This window comes from Sceloporus occidentalis, unplaced genomic scaffold (assembly GCF_023333645.1).
Source record: "Sceloporus occidentalis isolate IW3139 unplaced genomic scaffold, rSceOcc1.0.p SCAF_111, whole genome shotgun sequence".
NCBI classification, from domain to species: Eukaryota; Metazoa; Chordata; class Lepidosauria; order Squamata; family Phrynosomatidae; genus Sceloporus; species Sceloporus occidentalis.
This window is the reverse complement of record NW_028317091.1, coordinates 743,208-761,973: the sequence shown is the minus strand read 5'-3', so window position 1 is coordinate 761,973 and position 18,766 is coordinate 743,208. Positions and strand designations below refer to the sequence as shown.

Genomic DNA, 18,766 nt, shown 5'->3' with positions numbered 1-18,766 from the left:
TGATGTAGCTTGTAACACGAGTTGTTGGTGAGTGAGGGGCTGCTCCAGGTACAGTCAGCATGGACAGCACACTGAAGCATGACCTTCGATAGCTCAGCTGGTAGAGCGGAGGACTGTAGAAAATAATCGGACATCCTTAGGTCGCTGGTTCGATTCCGGCTCGAAGGAAGCTTTATATTTTTGTGAGACGGGAAAAAAAATGGTAGGTTGATCCTACAGAGTGAAGAGTGGACTTTAGGTGCGAATTCCGTGGTCAGCAAAAGGACCACTTTATCTGGGAAGATCTAAAGAAACTATAACTCTGACGCATCTCACAAAGATCATTGGAACAGGAACTCATGAACTGCAGCCGCGGACTGACAGGCATTACAGCTGTATTTTAAAATAAAAAGGTTCACCTCCTATAGGATCTGTGGATGCTCTGTCACATACACCATCCCATGTGGTGTGTGCAGGGTGGAGACACATATCCCATATGGTCTAGCGGTTAGGATTCCTGGTTTTCACCCAGGCGGCCCGGGTTCGACTCCCGGTATGGGAAGGTAGTTTTTATTGGAACAATTTGTTGCTAGTTGGTCAAATCAAATAGCATTAATCATATTCCCCAACATCTAAAGCGCTCACCTTACCTGAATAGCCACCTCAAAATACTGGGGCAGATTCCTTACCTCTTTGGGCTGGTCAAGGAACATCAGAAACGGGAGGAATAGATTAGAGAGATTATATAAAAAGCAACAGGAGGAAAGATAATGAAAATGGAGAGATTAAAGAAAAGGAGGATAGATTAAAGAAAAGAGGAGAGGAAGTGACAAAAGGTAGCGGTAAAGAAAAAGTGGACAAACAGGGAGAGGTAAAGAGAAAGGGTTGGGAGATAAAGAGAACAAAGATAGATGAAGAGGAAAAGGGAGACATAATGCCAATGTCTGTCTAGGGAGATGGTCGACTATGTGCTTGATTTTATACACCTGTTAGCAATGGATGTGGCTGAAATACCTAAACTCAATAATTAGGGGTGTCCACATCCTTTCATAAAGTGTATATGTTTTATATGTAATATGTATAATTTGTCCCTTCAGAAAATTATGTAAAGGAAACTGTCACTGCGGGAAAAGTGAATTACACCGGACAAATTTATGGTAAAACCTGATCATACTGCTCTTGTTCTCAGGGCAGCCCCATCACCATGAGATGGGCATAAAGGGATCAAGTATTATATCTTCTATATCTGATGATTGCTGGAGGAAGGGTGGAATTCCTGAAACTGCCAGTGCTGCTTAGTTATCCCCAGTCTGGCCACCGACAACTTACAGGTAACTATCCGTACGAATCACAAAACAGGTGTATTTATAACAACATTACATTGTATGTATAGATTTTATAGCACCACAATATACTGACCAGGTATTTCATTTTATAGTTATAGTGAGTTCTGCATCAGGTTCTAACATATCATGGAAAAATCATCTCAAAATCCAAATTACAAACAAGAAAAACAAAGGAATACACTAAAGCTACAAAGCAAAAAGTATGTGAAGCACCAGTCATTTACCTGAAAGAAAGACATCAGTAGATTGACCACCATTTTCTTGACTAGGCCAAGACCTAGGGCAACAGCACCACCTTCTGGTACAAAACTGAGGAGCAGATTGCCCTCTTTGGTGATGAATCATCGGTTCTGTATTTTAAATGGAATAATGATAAGAAGTGTTTCTACCCAGTTTCGAACCGGGGACCATTGTTGCATGAGGCAAACGGTACAACCGCTACGCTAAAGAAGCTTAAGTGTAGAAATAAGCCAGGCCAGAGAAGAGGATCGGACCAATTCAGAAGATGACAATTTTTAACATTTCCTGAAGGTCGGCCAGATTTCTAAATGTTCTGATGAAACATTCCATATTCCACATAAAACTAAATTCTGCTAAAGGCTGAAAAATGACACAATAACATCTACATATGCAGAACTCCTAAAACCACCCATGTAGCAGATCTATCGGGCTCTGTGAAAACTGGTTCCACACTTCTTTTACCTTCGTTGTATATCAGACTGGATCTAACTCACATTATCCTAAAACTCAAGGGTCACAAAACCCAGCCTTTCCCAGGACATCATCAGCAGGGTTCATTTTTATGAAATTAAAGAAAACGCTACGCAACCTCCATAGAAAGTGAGCATCCTCTGAGTGCTGCTGAGTCTGAGCTCCGGGATATGACATCATTTCCCACAAACAAAAAATGGCTTTGGAAAAAAACGGAAGGAAAATGTTTTTTTTTTCTTATGTTTTTTTTTCCGGACCTTCCCATCTCTAGATTAAAAGCCTATCTCTCTGTCCAGTGTTGGTGGTATAGTGGTGAGCATAGCTGCCTTCCAAGCAGTTGACCCGGGTTCGATACCCGGACATCGCAAAAATTGATTTTTACACATCCGGGTCTATTCAGTAAGTTTCAAGCCGTTTACAATGTTAACCCTTCTTGTAACACGCATTGTTGGTGAGTGAGGGGCTGCTCCAGGTACAGTCAGCATGGACAGCGCACTGAAGCATGACCTTCGATAGCTCAGCTGGTAGAGCGGAGGACTGTAGAAAATAATCGGACATCCTTAGGTCGCTGGTTTGATTCCGGCTCGAAGGAAGCTTTATATTTTTGTGAGACGGGAAAAAAATGGTAGGTTGATCCTACAGAGTGAAGAGTGGACTTTAGGTGCGAATTCCGTGGTCAACAAAAGGACCACTTTATCTGGGAAGATCTAAAGAAACTATAACTCTGACGCATCTCACAAAGATCATTGGAACAGGAACTCATGAACTGCAGCCGCGGACTGACAGGCATTACAGCTGTATTTTAAAATAAAAAGGTTCACCTCCTATAGGATCTGTGGATGCTCTGTCACATACACCATCCCATGTGGTGTGTGCAGGGTGGAGACACATATCCCATATGGTCTAGCGGTTAGGATTCCTGGTTTTCACCCAGGCGGCCCGGGTTCGACTCCCGGTATGGGAAGGTAGTTTTTATTGGAACAATTTGTTGCTAGTTGGTCAAATCAAATAGCATTAATCATATTCCCCAACATCTAAAGCGCTCACCTTACCTGAATAGCCACCTCAAAATACTGGGGCAGATTCCTTACCTTTTTGGGCTGGTCAAGGAACATCAGAAACGGGAGGAATAGATTAGAGAGATTATATAAAAAGCAACAGGAGGAAAGATAATGAAAATGGAGAGATTAAAGAAAAGGAGGATAGATTAAAGAAAAGAGGAGAGGAAGTGACAAAAGGTAGCGGTAAAGAAAAAGTGGACAAACAGGGAGAGGTAAAGAGAAAGGGTTGGGAGATAAAGAGAACAAAGATAGATGAAGAGGAAAAGGGAGACATAATGCCAATGTCTGTCTAGGGAGATGGTCGACTATGTGCTTGATTTTATACACCTGTTAGCAATGGATGTGGCTGAAATACCTAAACTCAATAATTAGGGGTGTCCACATCCTTTCATAAAGTGTATATGTTTTATATGTAATATGTAAAATTTGTCCCTTCAGAAAATTATGTAAAGGAAACTGTCACTGCGGGAAAAGTGAATTACACCGGACAAATTTATGGTAAAACCTGATCATACTGCTCTTGTTCTCAGGGCAGCCCCATCACCATGAGATGGGCATAAAGGGATCAAGTATTATATCTTCTATATCTGATGATTGCTGGAGGAAGGGTGGAATTCCTGAAACTGCCAGTGCTGCTTAGTTATCCCCAGTCTGGCCACCGACAACTTACAGGTAACTATCCGTACGAATCACAAAACAGGTGTATTTATAACAACATTACATTGTATGTATAGATTTTATAGTACCACAATATACTGACCAGGTATTTCATTTTATAGTTATAGTGAGTTCTGCATCAGGTTCAAACATATCATGGAAAAATCATCTCAAAATCCAAATTACAAACAAGAAAAACAAAGGAATACACTAAAGCAACAAAGCAAAAAGTATGTGAAGCGCCAGTCATTTACCTGAAAGAAAGACATCAGTAGATTGACCACCATTTTCTTGACTAGGCCAAGACCTAGGGCAACAGCACCACCTTCTGGTACAAAACTGAGGAGCAGATTGCCCTCTTTGGTGATGAATCATCGGTTCTGTATTTTAAATGGGAATAATGATAAGAAGTGTTTCTAGCCAGTTTCGAACCGGGGACCTTTGTCACGTGAGGCAAACGGTACAACCGCTACGCTAAAGAAGCTTAAGTGTGGAAATAAGCCAGGCCAGAGAAGAGGATCGGACCAAGGCAGAAGATGACAATTTTTAACATTTCCTGAAGGTCGGCCAGATTTCTAAATGTTCTGATGAAACATTCCATATTCCACATAAAACTAAATTCTGCTAAAGGCTGAAAAGTGACACAATAACATCTACATATGCAGAACTCCTAAAACCACCCATGTAGCAGATCTATCGGGCTCTGTGAAAACTGGTTCCACACTTCTTTTACCTTCGTTGTATATCAGACTGGATCTAACTCACATTATCCTAAAACTCAAGGGTCACAAAACCCAGCCTTTCCCAGGACATCATCAGCAGGGTTCATTTTTATGAAATTAAAGAAAACGTTACGCAACCTCCATAGAAAGTGAGCATCCTCTGAGTGCTGCTGAGTCTGAGCTCCGGGATATGACATCATTTCCCACAAACAAAAAATGGCTTTGGAAAAAAACGGAAGGAAAATGTTTTTTTTTCTTATGTTTTTTTTTCCGGACCTTCCCATCTCTAGATTAAAAGCCTATCTCTCTGTCCAGCGTTGGTGGTATAGTGGTGAGCATAGCTGCCTTCCAAGCAGTTGACCCGGGTTCGATTCCCGGCCATCGCAAAAATTGATTTTTACACATCCGGGTCTATTCAGTAAGTTTCAAGCCGTTTGCAATGTTAACCCTTCAACTTGATGTAGCTTGTAACACGCATTGTTGGTGAGTGAGGGGCTGCTCCAGGTACAGTCAGCATGGACAGCGCACTGAAGCATGACCCTCGATAGCTCAGCTGGTAGAGCGGAGGACTTTAGAAAATAATCGGACATCTTTAGGTCTCTGGTTCGATTCCGGCTCGAAGGAAGCTTTATATTTTTGTGAGACGGGAAAAAAAATGGTAGGTTGATCCTACAGAGTGAAGAGTGGACTTTAGGTGCGAATTCCGTGGTCAGCAAAAGGACCACTTTATCTGGGAAGATCCAAATAAACTATAACTCTGACGCATCTCACAAAGATCATTGGAACAGGAACTCATGAACTGCCGCCGCGGACTGACAGGCATTACAGCTGTATTTTAAAATAAAAAGGTTCACCTCCTATAGGATCTGTGGATTCTCTGTCACATACACCATCCCATGTGGGCTAGCGGTTGGGATTCCTGGTTTTCACCCAAGCAGCTGGAGTTCAACTCCCGGTATGGGAAGTTAGTTTTTATTGGAACCCTATGTTGCTATCCATTTGCTAGTTGCTCAAAACAAATAGCATTAATCATATTCCCCAACATCTAAAGCGCTCACCTTACCTGAATAGCCACCTCAAAATACTGGGCCAGATTCCTTACCTCTTTGGGCTGGTCAAGGAACATCAGAAAGGGGAGAAATAGATTAGAGAGATTATATAAAATGCAACAGGAGGAAAGATAATGAAAATGGAGAGATTAAAGAAAAGGAGGATAGATTAAAGAAAAGGAAGATAGATTAAAGAAAAGGGGTCGACTATGTGATTGATTTTATACACCTGTTAGCAATGGATGTGGCTGAAATACCTAAACTCAATAATTTGAGAGGGAGTTGACTGAAGTGGAAATCTGCAGGTTTGTCATCAGGGGTTACAGGGCAGTGTGAGTGAGCCTATTGGTCACCTGCAGGGTCTTCCTCTGGCATCAACCAATTGGTTGATGCCAGAGGAAGACCCTGCAGGTGACCAATAGGGCTCACCTGGACGGCCTTTTTAACTCCTAATTTCCGCTCCTGTTAACCCCTGCGATGCTGCGTTAGATAACGGGAGCAGAAATCCGTAGGGTAAAGGGCTGTGCAAGCGACCAATAAACTCACTCGCACGGCCCTTACCACTAGTTGCTGGGCAGAAAAAAAAATAAAGCAACCTGGGACCCTGCTGCAACAGTTAAAAGTCCGTGCCAGCGACCAACAAAGTCGCCGGTACGGACATTTAGCTTAGCATAAATAACTTACTATAACTTCGGACACAATGCTGCCCTCTGTTGGTTTTACATTAAATAGCATATGCTTGAAATCCAAAGTTATTATGCTACTCAAGGGCAGCATTCTGTCTGAAGCTATATTAGCCATATGTGGCAGTGTGTTCATTTTCATCTATTAATTATTTAAATAAAATATATCCCCATGATCCGCTGGTCTCCCCGCTGCAAGAGTTAAATGTCCGCACTCGCAGACATTAATTCTGTCGAACTTGCAAACTCTTTTTTTCTATTTATTTGGGGTTTTTTTGTATTAAACCATTACACGAAAGGATCATGGGAATATATTTTATTTGAATAAATGCAAATGAGCACACTGCCACATATGGCTAATATGTGTTCGGACAGAATGCTCCCCTCTGTTGGTTTAACATTAAGTAGCATAATAAATAACTGGATATTACTAGATCAAGTGGCAGCGCGCTCGCTTCGCATGTGAGAGGTAGCGGAATCGATACCCGCATTCTCCAGATTATTTTTAGAGGCTGTAATTGGAAGGAGGTCAGATTTATTGTACTACACATATTTTTGCAATCTTATCTGTTACAAATTGTGTTTGTTGGATAAGATACTAATTGTGTAGGGGGATTAGCTTAAGTGGTAGAGCGCTCGCTTTGCATGTGAGAGGTAGTGGGATTGATACCCACGTTCTCCACAAGTCAGTGTTTTAATTTCTATTAAACTGTGTATTTAGAAACTTTAGTAGAGAACCTATTTTGCACTACGTTCTCTCCACAAGTTAAACAATTGGTGGACTAGTGGACAAGAAATGTTTTTGAGTCTTTTCTCATTGATTGCATTCGCAACTTTAAAGAGCTTTTCTTTTCCAATATGTAGGTGGCTAAGAAAACGCACTGACCCAATGAGTATTGAAAAAGAAAACAAAAGGCTCGCTTAGCGTTGAGTAGGTTTTTGCTGCTTTAGGACCGGGATTTTGATACTACCGTGTCGCTAAAGGACCGGAGCCGTTTTTGTGTTTTTGCCATGTCTTTCTTCAGCTGTAATTTCTCTCTTATCAATTGGTGCACCCACACAAATCATATATTGTTTTTTTCAGCACAAGTAGGGCTTTCATTTGAAACCATAGTAAGCTGGGTAGTACATTGTTTTGTTTGAAAAAAACTGGAAAAAGTGGGGAAAAACTGAAAAAAAACGCTTTTTTTTACAGTTTTGTATACATACAAATTGTACACACATTAAACCAATGGGAAAAAATTATCCCAAATATATTCATTAACTTGTCCTTATTTGGAAAACACCCAACATGGCCAGGATTTTTATCTATTTTGACCAGTATAGGGCAAATATTGCAAGGCATGCATCACGTTTTTGAAATGTAATTTTTTTCAAATTTGGCATGGTAGTCTAATAACTGCAATAGTTGTCACAGATACTGATTACCCCCCCAAAATTATATGTTTATGAACAGTAGATAAGTCAAGGTGTACAACTAGGGTCATTTTGACACTTTTCAAACAGGGATTTTATCGCCAATTGCTGCCAAATTTTGAGGTATTTTTATATTTTTGGGGGTTTTTTTGCATATGTTGCAATGTTGCTTTAGATTTGATATTATATTTTGTATAGAATATGTGCAACTGCAGAACAAAACACCAAATTGTGTTCACCAACATCCCCCGGTTCCAACAAGGCCTCACATGCATGGTTCATGCATTTTTTGAGGAAGCCATGAGGCCATAACTGGAACATGAGCAAGTTTTCAGAAATTGGTTTCCTGGGCCCATATCCCATTTGGGACATTTTGGAAGCCCCCCCCACTGTAAATTACCCCATAAAAGTATATATTTATGAACAGTAGACGAGTCAAGGTGTTCAACTAGGGTAGTTTTGACAGTTTTCAGCCAGCCATTTCTTCACTGATGTCTGCCAAACTTCACAGGGAAATTATTTTATTGCTTTTTTAACGCATACATTTCAATGTTGCAATTTATTTCTTGCACAGCATATGTGTAACACTGGAAAAAACACACCACATTTTGTTCACCAACACCCCCCGGTTCCAACAAGGCCTCACATGCATGGTTCATGTATTTTTTGAGGAAGCTATGAGGGCAAAACTGGAACATGTGCATTTACATTTTTTTAAATATTTTTTTTCAGCAGATTACTTGTAAGTGACAGGTTTAGGCCTCTGACATCAATCAGGGAGACCGATCAATAATCAGCGACTTAAAATGTCACCGACCAGTGATCAGGTAATAATTATGATTTTTTCATTTATTAATAATTTGTGTTTTTTCATAATTACCCTAGATGACCCCTCTCTCTTTGTAGAGCAGGGTCATCCGTGGGCTGCCATAATGATCCGATCACTCCTATTGGCCAGGAGCGATCTGATCAGCCCAGCATTTTACCTGGAAGCACCCTGGACTTTCAGGTCAGTGCTGTTATTTTTTTTTATTATTATTATTATTATTTTATTAATTTTTTTAAATTTATTTATTTTTTTAATTTTTTTTTTTAAATTATTATTATTATTTTTTACATTATTGTTTTTAACTCTTTCAATGCTGATGCTCCATTGAAGCACAGCATTGATTGATATTTAGTCCCCACAAGCCTGTGGGGACTAATATTAACCCCTGCAATGCTGCGATGGGGGTCATACACAATCGCAGCATTGAAGGGGTTAATTGAGGAAGAGGGGGGTAGGGGTTAATTGAGGAAGAGGGGGGTAGGGGTTAACTGAGGAAGAGGGGGGGTGGGGGGGTCTGGTCTCCACACTCATGTGTAGACCAAAGAACCCTGTCTCCCTGTCCCTAAAGCTGCCTCTGGCAGCTGGGACACAATCTCCAATAGACTGGAGATTGTAGGCGAGGAGTCTTACTGATCAGTCCTACAGGACTGATCAGAGGACTTCTGGGGGCTCATTTTTGCTGTTGCTGGTCTGCCTGGACCAGGCAGACCACCAACAGCAGAACCCCCCTAAAAAACGGGAATTAACCCCTTCAATGCCGCGATCGCGGCATTGAAGGGGTTAACGCTGCACTGACGCTCTCATGGAACGATCAGGCAGCAGGGGGGTGTTGGATCAGGTCCCCACACTTGTGTGGGGACCCATTCAATACCCCCCCTTCCCTGAAGCTGCCTGTGGCAGCTGAAACCGCGATTGCAGATTTTTCTGCAATCGCTGTTTCTGCCTACAAAATCACTCCGTGGGAGTGATCGTGGGCTTGGGGGCAGGCTTAGACAGGCTGTGCTGTCTGCCCAGGACTCCTGGGCAGACAGCAGCAGCAGCGCCCCCACGATCACCGCGATTGTGGTGATGTGGGGGCGTTTTTTGGAGGAGACGTACCTGGTACGTCCCGGTCTACCGGTGACTGTTAACCAGGAAGTACCAGGTACGTCCCGATACTGAAGGGGTTAATCCTCCCTTGCATTGTTTTTAAGTCTTTTTCAAAGACCAGCTTCCATTAGTGACACTTTTTCTCAACTGACAGGGTGCTAGGAACAAAAAAGAAAGAGCCTTTATTGGAAATGAAGATGGTCTTACAAGTTTCTTTTCTTTAGGACTTTAAAAAGAAAAAAAAAGTTGACTTCTAACGCTTAGCAGTGTGTGGGGGATTAACTCAAGTGGTAGAGCGCTCGCTTTGCATGTGAGCGGCGGCGGGATCGATACCTGCCTTTTCCAGGTACTTCTTAGAGGCTGTAATTGGGAGGAGTTCTCTTATGTTTGCAAGGTCAGATTTATTGTACTACACATATTTTTGCAATCTTATCTGTTACAAATTGTGTTTGTTGGATAAGACACTCGTTTCTATTAAACTGTGTATTTAGAAACTTTAGGAGAGAACCTATTTTGCACCTGCATTCTCCAGATTATTTTTAGAGGCTGTATTGGAAGGAGGTCAGATTTATTGTACTGCACATATTTTTGTAATCTTATCTGTTACAAATTGTGTTTGTTGGACTAAGCACTCATTGTGTAGGGGGATTAGCTCAAGTGGTAGAGCGCTCGCTTCGCATGTGAGAGGTAGCGGGATCGATGCCCGCATTCTCCAGATTATTTTTAGAGGCTGTAATTGGAAGGAGGTCAGATTTATTGTACTGCACATATTTTTGAAATCTTATCTGTTACAAATTGTGTTTGTTGGAAGAGACTCTCGTCGTGTAGGGGGATTAGCTCAAGTGGTAGAGCACTCGCTTCGCATGTGAGAGATAGTGTGGTCGATACCCGCCTTCTCCAGATTATTTTTAGAGGCTGTATTGGAAGGAGGTCAGATTTATTGTACTGCACATATTTTTGCAATCTTATCTGTTACAAATTGTGTTTTTTGGATAAGACACTCGTCGTGTAGGGGGGTTAGCTTAAGTGGCAAAGCGCTCGCTTTGCGTGTGAGAGGTAGCAGGATCGATACCCGCATTCTCCAGGTACATTTTAGAGGCTGTAATTGGAAGGAGTTCTCTTATTTTTGCAAGGTCAGATTTATTGTACTGCGCATATTTTTGCAATCTTATCTGTTACAAATTGTGTTTGTTGGATGAGACGCTCATCGTGTAGGGGGATTAGCTCAAGTGGTAGAGCACTCGCTTAGCATGTGAGAGGTTAATTTCTATTAAACTGTGTATTTAGAAACTTTAGGAGAGAACCTATTTTGCACTACATTCTCTCCACAAGTTAAACAATTGGTGGACTAGTGGACAAGAAATGTTTTTGAGTCTGTTCTCATTGATTGCATTTGCAACTATAAAGAGCTTTTCTTTTCTAAAATGTAGGTGGCTAAGAAAACACACTAACCCAAAGAGTATTGAAAAAGAAAACAAGGCAGAAATGACAACAACGGGGAAATGACGTAAAACGCTGACTGGGTGGAGCGTCTGGTAAAGGCGATGCTGCAGATGGAATTCTGAGCTTCGAGTTTGACCTTTTGCGGCCCCAACGGTTCAATGATCGACTGTTTAGCTCCTGACATATCTGTGTGATTCGTGTGACTGCAGCGCCAGGTCAACGTTCCGGAGAATTCTAATCGGAGCAGACGGAGGAGATCTATCGGCTCTGAGAGGAAAGAGACGGATTATCTATACGAATGTAACGCTGACCTAACGCCCCGGAGAATCTGAATCAGAGCAGACGGAGGAGATCTATCGGCTCTGAGAGGAAAGAGACGGATTATCTATACGAATGTAACGCTGACCTAATGCCCCGGAGAATCTGAATCAGAGCAGACGGAGGAGATCTATCGGCTCTGAGGGGATAGAGACGGAAGGCGGAGATAATCAGCTTTTGGCGCAGACTAAAGATAAAGAAAGTGGGAGTTCGCATCTGAAGGATTGGAGTGAGCTATAAAAGTATATATGATCCCATCTACGGAAGAGATAAGTAACTTTAAAGCATGTGGAAAATCGGAATGAATTTGAAAGACTAATATCATTGATTAAGACGCTTATGATCATGTTTTATATCTTCAAATCGATTAATATTTATTATTTATAGATTATTTAGCACTTTAGCACTTTATATATCTACTTCGAATCAAGAAATCATTAAGGAGAGACTTTTAAATCATGGATCATTGGACAAAAGGACACACGACATTTGATTATTATTTATAAAATCATATGTATTTGATTCTCTCTCTTAAGATTGGATGGAAATATTGAAGTTTTGAAACGTATATAATATATTGAGAGAGAGATGATTGAACTATAATGAATCATATGTTTAATAGGTAACAGATTAATTGTTATTAATTGTTTTGCCATGAATTCTTTTTTTTTCTTTCTCTTTTCTAAATCTATCATGAATTACTAATATATTAATGAATTCTATTTATTTAATTTAAATTACTTATAGATTTATGTACTTATTGAATTATTTATTTATGGAGTAATATAGTAATTTAATTAATTATTTATGCACTTATGAATTAATTAATTGGCTTGAGTAATAATACAATTTATCATGAATTTTTCTCTTTAAATTTTTCATGAATTACTAATATATTAATGAATTCTATCTATTTAATCTAAATTATTTTTGGATTTATGTATTTATTGGAATTATCTATTTATGGAATAATCTAGTAATTCAATTGATCATTTATGCATATATGTACTAATTAATTAATTTGCTTGAGTAATAATACAATTAAGGGAGTGCCTCTAATAGAAGTAAGAACAATTTGTTGAAGTAGGAATGCCAATTAAGAAAGGAATAGAGCACAAATTATCTGCTATAAAAGAAAAAGAGATGGTGAAAGATAAGAGGAAAAAAGTTGATCTAACCTCAAAAAATGTGAGGAAAATTGATAATATATTTTCTCCACAATCTCAGAAAACAATAGAAACAACTATAACGCAAGATACAACTTTAGATTCAATGGAAATGGATAATACGAATTTAAGTATGGAGAGTTGTGGGCAGTTGGATCAAGCAGAAACCTCTCAAATACATTTACAAAAAGCCTTAAATGCTCAAATGGATTTAATAAAAAATGAATTGGCTACTTTTTTAACTGAAATAAGATCAGATATAAATCATTTTAAAGAGAGAGTAATTGCCTCTGAAGAAAAAATAGCAGTACTTGAAATTAAAACTGAAGAGTTACTTCAAGATAATCAAAAAAAACAACAACAAATAGAAGTATTAGAACGTAAAATAAATGATAATGAGAATTGGGCCCGTAGAAAAAACATTAGAATTAGAGGAATTGAAGAAATTATTACTCAAGATAAAACTATAACTTTTCTGGTGACCGTGATTAATAGTATGGACATACATAATAAAGTTACAATCTCTGATATAGATTGGGTATATAGAATAACAAAACCAAATAATGTAGTAGGACATTTTCCAAGAGACATAATTGTTAGATTTAATACTTTAGGAACAAAAAATGAGGTGATGAAGGCATCACGTATATTTAAATCGGATATTCAAGCTTATTCCAAACTGCTATTTTTTCAAGATATACCGTTTTCCATCCGACAAGGAAGAAGATCCTTTAGCATTATAATTGAAAAATTAAAAAAGAAATATATAAAATTTTGGTGGGGATACCCACTAAAGTTTCATATCTTGTATAATGGAATATCTAAAGTATTTGGAAATTCTAAAGATGCGCAAGGCTGGATGGAAAAGGAGTTGGATAAATAAAGCAGTATAAGACTAATCTAATATGATTTAAGACTTGAAGAAATATATATAATTCCTTTTGTTTTTTTGTTTTTTTTTCCTCTTTTGAGGTGGTATAACACTTTTATAATTGTAATAACTAGAAGATAAATTCTGCAATAAGCAGGACTATTATTATAATTACACATATCATATTAATACTACATAATTTCACTATTTATATAGACATGATAATATTTAGTTATATTTCACTTATTAAAATGTAGTAATTTTTTTTTCTTTTTTATATTAGATCACGATTATATAGTAAACACTTGTTTTATTTAAATACACTCTGCATTATTGCAGAAGATGTAAATTTTTACATCTTTTCACATATAGACTAATAACATTATTCGGAAGAAATTTCACAATCACACACAAATAAGTGTTTTTTGAGATTTTTTTTAAACACATTTTAAATACACTCTGCAATATTGCAGAAGGTGTTAATATAATTATATACACATTAATATTATTAATTAGAAGGAATTTCACAACTATACACACATAAGACACAATTATTCAATTATATTATTTTATAGATAATAATAATTCTTTATTTTTTATTTATTTTTTTTCCCTTTTCTGTTGGCATCGCCTTAACCAACTATCTAATTTTGATGAGGCAAAAGGGTATATTTACCTTACACAATAGAGATAAATATAGATATGTTATGTATTGTATAATTTATGTTATATGTTGTATATGGTACTGTAATATGTTAAATCCAAAGTGGGTCTATGATAACTTTTCTTCTCTCCTCATAAAGAATATCAAAAAGTATTATAATCAATTGATGAAAAAATGGTTTCAAGGTTTTTTTCATTAAATGTGCAGGGTATGAATCTTCCCCAAAAAAGAATTACTCTAATTAATCATCTTGTAGAGAATAAAATTGAGGTTGCAATAATCCAGGAAACTCATTGGACAAATGCATTTGTGCAGAAACTCTCCTTTAGGAAATATCCGGTAATAGAATATGCCTCATTAGGAAATCAGAAAAAGAGAGGAGTAGCAATTCTTATTGCAAGAGAGATAAAATATGAGAAGATCTATGTCCAGCGAGATAAGGAAGGTCGGTTCTTCATTTTAATTTGTAGATTGAATGATAGAATATATTCGATAATAAATATATATGCTCCAAATAGCAAACAGATTCCTTTTCTCAATAGCCTTATGAAAAGAATTCAGATATATATTCAAGGTACATTAATAGTGGCAGGCGATTTCAACTGTGTAGTAGATCTAGATATGGATAAATTGACTACTGAATATAAAAAAAAGACCGGATGGGATTAGAAAAGGTTAAATCTTTCAATGATTTCTTAGGGAGAAACAGATTATATGATCTATGGCGATCATTACATCCAGAAGATCAAGATTATACCTACTATTCAAGGTGCCATAAATCATTCTCCAGAATAGATCTGGTTCTAGTTAATGCACCATTAATAAGAGAATGTAAGCGAATATGGATAAAAGAAATCCCTTGGTCGGACCACGACTCAATTATGATAATACTAAAAGGAACCAATTGAAGTATAAGACCTCCATGGAGATTAAATAAAAATCCATTAATGAATACATTATATAGGAAGGAACTGGAAAAAATTACTAAACAATTTTTTGTGGAAAATAATCCTATTGAGACGTCTTTTGCAAATACCTGGTGTACTTATAAATGTGTTATTCGGGGACACTTGATTAGTAGAACAGCACATCGGAATAAAACAAAATCTAAAACACTTTCTGATTTATATATCCATCTTGAAGATCTATATAGGAGAAATAAGATACGGTTAGATTCGGAATTAAAATCTGAAATGGAATTAACAAAAAAAACAATTAATGAGCTACTGATGGAAAAGGCTAATAAGATATTAACTAAATATAAGCAAAAATGGTATTATTTGGGGAACCGTCCGGATCAGCTTCTCTCTCGCCAATTATCAATACGAACAGCTAACTCTAGAATACATAAAATTATTTATAAAGATAAAAATTGCATTTCACCAGCACATATTGGAGAAGCTTTTCGTATATTCTACACAGAATTATATAATATTCATGACAATAGCCACAAGCGAGATATAATTAAGAAGTATTTAAGATCTTCTAAAATAACACAAATATCGACAGCCAAGCTAAAATCTTAGATCGCCCTATAGAAGAAAATGAAGTGATAAAAATAATAAAGCAATTAAAAAAGGGTAAATCGCCGGGCCCTGATGGATATATTGCTGAATTTTTTCAATGTTTGGAAACCAGTCTGACTCCTTATTTGTGCAATATGTTTAATGAAATAAAAAGTCAGAAAAAATTCCCACGAGAAATGCTACAAGCACAAATATGCCCTATTTTGAAACCCGATAAATCTGCCCTGGATATTAAAAACTATAGACCTATATCTCTGATAAATTTAGATACTAAAATATATTCTGCGATAATAGCAAATAGGATTAGACCTAATTTAGAGGTACTAATACATAAAGATCAAACAGGTTTTATAAAATCAAGATCTTCTAGTGACAATGTCAGAAAGATAATAGATATCTGTAATTATGCAAATATTACCCAGGCCCCCTTGCTGGCCCTGTCATTAGATGCTGAAAAAGCATTTGACAGGGTCAGCTGGGAGTTCCTGGAAGAGACTTTAAAGGAGATGGGCTTTGGACCGGGTTTAATTGATGCTATTATGGCATTATATACTACTCCCACAGCCAAAATAGTGGGGCAGGGATTTGAATCTCAATGGCTTAATATATCTAACGGCACAAGACAGGGATGTCCCTTAGCCCCTATATTATATATTATTTTTTTAGAACCTTTTGCCTCTAGAATAAGATATAATTCTAACATTGCTGGAATCAAAATTGGTCAATTAGAAATGAAAATTTCTCTTTACGCAGATGATATTCTCATTATGTTAGATAAACCTAATGTTTCAATTCCACTTTTACTACAAGAGATTGAATTATATGGTACTATATCTAATTATAAGTTAAATATGGGGAAATCACAGGCAATATGTATTGCAATGTCAGAAGAAGAGAAAAATCTAATAAAATCTAGGTTCAAATTCTTGTGGCCAGATACAGGTATAGATTACCTAGGAATAAAAATCTCGGCAGAAGGCACTAAAATACTGGAAAGAAACTTTCAAATTCTTTTAAAGCAGACACAAGAGAAACTAAATAAGTGGAAGTCTCTTCCAATATCCTGGATGGGGAGAATTAATATAAAATCATTTATATTACCAGCGTGGCTATATAGATTCAGAATGATCCCGGATATGCTGACTAAAGATTGGATTAACATATTACAATCAAAATTAATGAAATTTATATGGCGGGATAAACATCCTAGAATTCAAAAAAACACTTTATTTTTACCTAGGAGTCGGGAAGGACTGGGCCTTCCTAAACTACTTAACTATTGGTATGCATCTATGCTATCCCATATATATAAAATGCAACTGTTGCAATCTAAGGAGTCGGACTGGTATCTAATTGAAAAAACTATTTTGGGCTTGAAAGATCTAGAAATAGCCCTTTGGCTACAGAAAAGAGATTTAAAGGAATATACGAAACATTTCAAAGGCACACTACTTAATTCAATATTATTATTTTGGCAGAGTTTTAAGAAGAAAATTAGTTTAAATGATCTTATAATTAAAAAGGCCCCGCTACAGATTCTAAATAAAAATATTCAGGATATAAACCTCAACGAGTGGGAAAAATGTAGGATAAAAAGAATAGAGGAACTTATGATAGGAAATAAAGATTTTTCTACCTTGTGTATCGAGTTCAGTCTTACTAATAAAGAAATATTTAATTACGTGAGAATTAAGAACTATTTATCTCACTCTCTTGTTGAGGAAAATAAAGATGAACATGTGATAAAGTTCATGAAAATATTTGATAACCAGACTAAACAGAAATCTTTAAAACTTTGTTCAGACTTAATTGTGGATATAGATGATCTTAAAGCTCCACCTGCCTGGAAAAAATGGGAGAGAGATTTAAATATAGATAATGCCTCCCTTACAGCAGATCACTGGATAAAAGCTTGGAATCAAGTTATGAAAAATGTCCATTGCTTGAACCTACAGGAGATTTATTTTAAAATTGTCAATCGATGGTATATGGTCCCAGAAAGGCTCCATAAGATAAACCCAGCAAATCAAAATCTATGCTGGAGGTGTCAAGGAGCCGAGGGACATGGATTCATACCTGGTGGTCGTGCACTAAAATAACGGACGGTTGGGACAAGATATTTAATATCATATCTGGTATAGTGGAGAAACAGATAGATAAGTCACCGCTTAGAGCATTATTACTTCAAGATTGGGAGATGATTCCGGTAAAACAAAAAAACTTGATAGATCATGTGATCCTAGCGATGCTGGTAGTTATAGCTAGAAATTGGAGGCAAAAAAAGATAATCTCCTGGACATATGTCAAAAATCAAATTCTTAATCAAAAGAATATGGAATATGGTTATTATAGAGCTAATGGGCTTATGCATAAATACTGGGAAATATGGGGAAGACTTACCCTATAAAAATCTAAAAAATAGAGGAGAGAAGATCAACCCACTTTGGAGATACATACATGAAAGGACTTTACAGATACCATAAGTTATTTCTGTCCTTTTTTTTGTCATAATGTTATTTATAATTGTAATATGCATGCATGGAAAATTGTAGCTACAATGAATGAAGAAACTATATAGACCTCTACTTATAATGGAGCTCTATGAGGACCAGCAATAAGCAATTTCATATGCTGCTAATGTATTGTAATTTATTGTCTTTTTATATGTTTTGTACCTTTTGTATCTAAAATAAAAAATAACTGGTTATATGGATGACGTAACGGTTGTATGTCGGAGTATGTCTAGCTTGAGGAGAGTGAAACTTGTGACTGATGTTTTTTGTATGGCGAGCGGTTTGAATGTCAACTGGAATAAATGCAAGTGCAAACTCTTTGGCAAGTGGGAGGAACTGACCTCGAGTGGATGGTCAATTGAACACGGAAACATTGAAGTTCTGGGCATTCAATTTGATTCCGAACTGAAGGGTGTCAGCAATTGGGAAAAAAGTTGTAAACAAATTGCAACAAAAAATTGTTTTGTGGTCCTCGAGAAACTTATCCTTTGGAGGAGGAGTTCTTGTTATCAAGGCTGTTCTGCTCCCCATTTTATTATACGTGTGTTGTGTCTTTCCACCTAATGACAGATATATGAAGAGAGTAGTGAGAATTATCTTTATCTTTTTTTGGAAATCCAAGCTGGAGAAATTGAGACGTGACAGAGTCATGAAAGATGGAGTGAATGGTGGGATGCACATGCCAAATGTAGAGAGATTTCTACTAGTCAAGTACGTAGAGGG

At 37.3% G+C, this 18,766-nt stretch overlaps 6 non-coding genes across 6 annotated transcripts; all 6 read left to right on the top strand.

Annotated features, from left to right (window-relative positions):
- The first annotated feature begins 82 nt into the window (after positions 1-82).
- Positions 83-168, top strand: TRNAY-GUA (transfer RNA tyrosine (anticodon GUA)). The gene is given in 2 exon segments: positions 83-119; positions 133-168. It is a non-coding gene; the product is annotated as a tRNA-Tyr (tRNA).
- A 301-nt stretch (positions 169-469) lies between these two features.
- On the top strand, positions 470-541 carry TRNAE-UUC (transfer RNA glutamic acid (anticodon UUC)). The gene has a single exon. It is a non-coding gene; the product is annotated as a tRNA-Glu (tRNA).
- Positions 542-2,542: 2,001 nt separating this feature from the next.
- Positions 2,543-2,628, top strand: TRNAY-GUA (transfer RNA tyrosine (anticodon GUA)). The gene is given in 2 exon segments: positions 2,543-2,579; positions 2,593-2,628. It is a non-coding gene; the product is annotated as a tRNA-Tyr (tRNA).
- Positions 2,629-2,928: 300 nt separating this feature from the next.
- Positions 2,929-3,000, top strand: TRNAE-UUC (transfer RNA glutamic acid (anticodon UUC)). The gene has a single exon. It is a non-coding gene; the product is annotated as a tRNA-Glu (tRNA).
- A 1,790-nt stretch (positions 3,001-4,790) lies between these two features.
- Positions 4,791-4,862, top strand: TRNAG-UCC (transfer RNA glycine (anticodon UCC)). The gene has a single exon. It is a non-coding gene; the product is annotated as a tRNA-Gly (tRNA).
- A 5,322-nt stretch (positions 4,863-10,184) lies between these two features.
- TRNAA-CGC (transfer RNA alanine (anticodon CGC)) lies at positions 10,185-10,257 on the top strand. Its single transcript has one exon. It is a non-coding gene; the product is annotated as a tRNA-Ala (tRNA).
- The last annotated feature ends 8,509 nt before the right edge of the window (positions 10,258-18,766 follow it).